Here is a 4105-nt window from a genome sequence, read left to right on the forward strand (position 1 = left end):
TTCGCTTGCTTTATGTGGTGAGAACGTTCTCTAGATATCTCGCGTCCTATATATTCACTTGCGTGCCTTTGGATAGATCAGTAACTAACGTGGTTGTCAATCGAAGTGACTCTTGGCCTCCTTATTTTCAAGATTCGGTTGCTGTCTTAATAATGACATCACCAAGTTTATTGTCTACACTACTGGGTCGTAATTGGTGGGATGCTTGGGATTATCCACCACGTATCATTGACCAGCATTTCGGCCTTGGTATGACACCAGATGACTTCTACCCACAGTCTGCCCTCCACGGATTAACCATGCGACCAAGACGAATGGGCCACCGAGAGAGAGGAACATCATCAGTTAAAAATGATGCCGATATGTTTCAGGTGATGCTAGACGTGGGCCACTTCACCACTAAAGAAATTTCTGTAAAGACCGTCGATAGTTGTGTTGTGATTCATGCCAAGCACGAAGAGAAAGAGGACCAGCATGGTTTTATTTCCAGAGAGTTTACTCGTCGTTATATGCTACCTCCTGAAGTGGATCCAGAAACCGTAAAGTCCTCGCTTACTCGCGAGGGTGTTTTGACTGTAGAGGCCCCCAAAAAGAGACTGGAACATCCAAAGGAGAACGAAAGAGTAGTTCCTATTATGATGCAGGATTCTCCTCAAGTAATGACTGAAGAAAAACAACAGGAGATGACAGAATAGATATGAAAATAAGTATCAATTGTGACATTCCTCTGTGATTTTTTTTTTATTTCTTTTCCTATTATATTTACCATATTTCATACATTTTTTATAATATGAGAGTCTGCGCAGTGACTGGGAAGTCATTGACTGAACTTAATTGTGATTAAAATCAAAATACTGTATTAAGGATTGCTTTTTTTTTAACCTAGTATCACAGAAGTATCATTTGTTATTTTGTGATTATAAAGATACTGTATTAAGTATTATTCGTGAATTAAGTATTGTGATATTCACCTAATTTTATTTTACAGCCATTATATACAATATTACTTTGTGTTTGTGTTTATAATTTTAAAATAAAATGTTTTAATTATATTTGGTGTGAATTTATTCTTAAATCAAGCATGAAAATATATACCGGATGTCAAAAAATTGTAAAGTATTAATATTTTATTTAATTATCTATTTAATATATATTGTGTAAAATGCGTGAAACTCTTCACTTCAAAGAGAAAGGGAAATTTCTAGAACCAGTACATGACTGACCGGTTTCCATAGCAACCTGAGATAGTTCCTGATAAAATGAGTGACTCTTATTGGTTGCAAAGAAATAAATTGCACGAAGTAGATGAGATGAGAAATTTTGCATATTTAACTGTTTTTTTTTTTTTTTTTTTGGAATTTGTATATTATGGCACATTATGTTATAAAAATAGCATGAAACCACCAAAGGAAAGACAGATTTCACATTTATTTTCAAAAACACTGAATTTACTCTTTCTGATGAAAGGCTTGAACCAAATGTTGACAAATCAAAGAAATGAGGGTGGGACATTGAGCTGTCCCCTACAATTTTGAAAAATTATCACATTTTTCTACATTTAGCTTCAATTTCTTTTTATTATAGCCCTGGAACTAAGGGAGATGAATCTGTGGTAACCGAATATAATGGAAGAAGTGGTACAAAAAACCCAATTATTAAAATTATTTAACAACATATGGCATATACAACAGATACCCAAAAATTGGGAAACAGGAACAGTAATCATTGCACACAATAAGGCTCTAGTAATAACCCAAAAACAACAGAGGGATTACATTGCTCTCAAGTTGCATTAAAGCTTAATAAATATAGTGAATAATTTTGAGAACAATGGGCTCAGAACAGGAATTTAACCTACGTTTTATGAAAATATTCCAGCCCAACTCTGGAAAGCGATACAAAGTCAATGTGATAGCTCAAAAGCTTGCATAGAATATTCTAATGGTCAACTATCAGACCCAATAAAGGAGTCAAACGGTGATGTGGACTATCACCATAAATTTGGTGATAGTCCACATCACTCTCTGACTCCACGCCAATCAAAACTGTATTATGTGTTGACGATCAAGTTATAATTGCAAAATCTGAAATAAAGATCCCCACCTCAAAAACAAAATCAATGGAATTATATAGAAAAAATATAGTCAAAATTGTCATTGATGATGAAATAATAGAACAAATATTCGATTTTGTTTATTTGGGAAATTAATGACAACTGAAACAAGATTACGATTGCTACTTCAAAATCCCTCTCTCACAACTGTAAAAGAGGGCTTTTACAGTTGTGAGACGTGGGTAACAAATAAGAAATAAGCACAAAACTAGAAACAGCACAAATGATATTATTAAGCTTTACAAGACTAAACCATCAGATATTCGTGAGAAATTGAAACTAGATAATACAGTAATGACAAAACAGTATCAGAAAAAGTGGATCACTTCACAAAACGAGTGAACCCAAATCGGATCTCAAAATTAGCATTTAACTACAAACCTACAGGTAAGAGAGACTGAGCCGACCGAGACAACGATGGCGAGACCAAGACTACCTCCCAAGAGCTACAGCAGAACAGGTGTTAAGCCGGATCAAGTTCGTGATGATGATGATGATGAACTTTTAAAATGTTCACCATCGCATACAAAAATTCCTTATTTAAGCCCACTGGGATACCAACCTCTACCCCTGTGGAAGTAGCAATTTTTTTTTTTGTTTTTTACTGTTACCTACTTTCCTCCCAGAAATCTTTTGAGAACTCTTCTTTGGACAAATTCAATTGAACGTTTGGCAAATCACAAGCAGTTACTCTTGGCGGTTCGAAGGCTTTTGATCGTGTTTGGCATAAAGATCTTCTAAATAAGCTTCATCTTAAAGGGGCGGCAACTCTTTTTTTTTTTATAATTAGGCATTCAGTTTTCTCTCTGCTCACTGCGAGTGATGGGACATGGCTCTCTATCTGCTAACTTCTCCACTATTGCAGAAGGTTCAGCTCTTTCTCCCACCCTTTCCTTTTGTATATTAACTTAATATTCCTGAAAATTTCAGTCTACATAAATTCAAGTCTAATGTCAACAAATATCTTCTTTCGTCTATTCAACCTCCAATCCAAGCACGGTACTAAGTACTATAGATTCTAATACCTCTCGTGTTTGGGGTTTTCATAAAAAAATGGGGTTTAATTTTTATGGGGTTTTCATAAAAAAAAAAAAATTCCATTGACCAGAAATCCTACTTATAGTTTTGCTGATGACAGCACATTCCACCTTCCAGTTTGGGAACCCTTGCCCTGCAAAAACAGCTTCAACTGCTCGAGTGTCCATTGCCAATTCCTTAAATGCTGATCTCCAGTAAGGAAAAGAAAACTTAGTTGATACAAATCCTTCTAAAGCTCAGTCCTGTCTTATATCTCGCAAAAAGGATTCTTCTGCTCCTATGCTTATCTTCGATGACACTCAGATGTCTAGACAAGATCAGATATCTCTATTAGGGATTATCTTGACTTCTAATCTCTCTTGGCATAAACACATCACAAATATTGCTTCCTCTGCTTCTAAAAAACAGTTTTCTCTTCCACTCTTGGCGTTACTTTTCTTCAAAACAGTCGTTCACTCTGCAAATCCACTCTACAGTGGAACATTAGCATTAGTAGAGGCATATGATCCAAGAAAGCAAGCTAATACAGCATCAGCCAAAAAAAAAAAAAAAAAATGCTATTTCACACAACCATTTGCTCTAAAAGTTTCTCCAGTTCTTCCTTGAGTTTATTTAAGCTGTCAACTTCCACAACGATAGATAGAAGTTTGTACATCTGGGGCATTGTTCCCAAAACCTCTCTCAGGCTTCTAGATTCCATTCAAAAGAGGGCAGTTAGGTTAATTCATGACTCTCTCTCTAAGAAAGTCTCTCCACTCTGTTTCTGTTGTATCCATTTTCTATAGATACTTCCATGGGTACTGTTCTTGATTGGGTTCTACAGTTCCCGCTCTCTCTTCCAAACCACACTGAAAAAGTGCCGCAACCCGTCAGCAGCCTTTTACAGTCCAAGTTCAAACTCAGAGAATGAACTTTTCTTCTTCATTTGTTCCGTTTTCTGGGAAAAACCTTCCT

At 35.9% G+C, this 4105-nt stretch overlaps 1 pseudogene; it reads left to right on the plus strand.

Moving 5' to 3' along the window:
* Positions 1–695, plus strand: LOC150086518 (protein lethal(2)essential for life pseudogene; annotated as a pseudogene).
* Positions 696–4105: the final 3410 nt, after the last annotated feature.

This window comes from Mastigoproctus giganteus, chromosome 4 (genome assembly GCF_048544385.1).
Source record: "Mastigoproctus giganteus isolate SK-2022 chromosome 4, ASM4854438v1, whole genome shotgun sequence".
NCBI classification, from domain to species: domain Eukaryota; kingdom Metazoa; phylum Arthropoda; class Arachnida; order Uropygi; family Thelyphonidae; genus Mastigoproctus; species Mastigoproctus giganteus.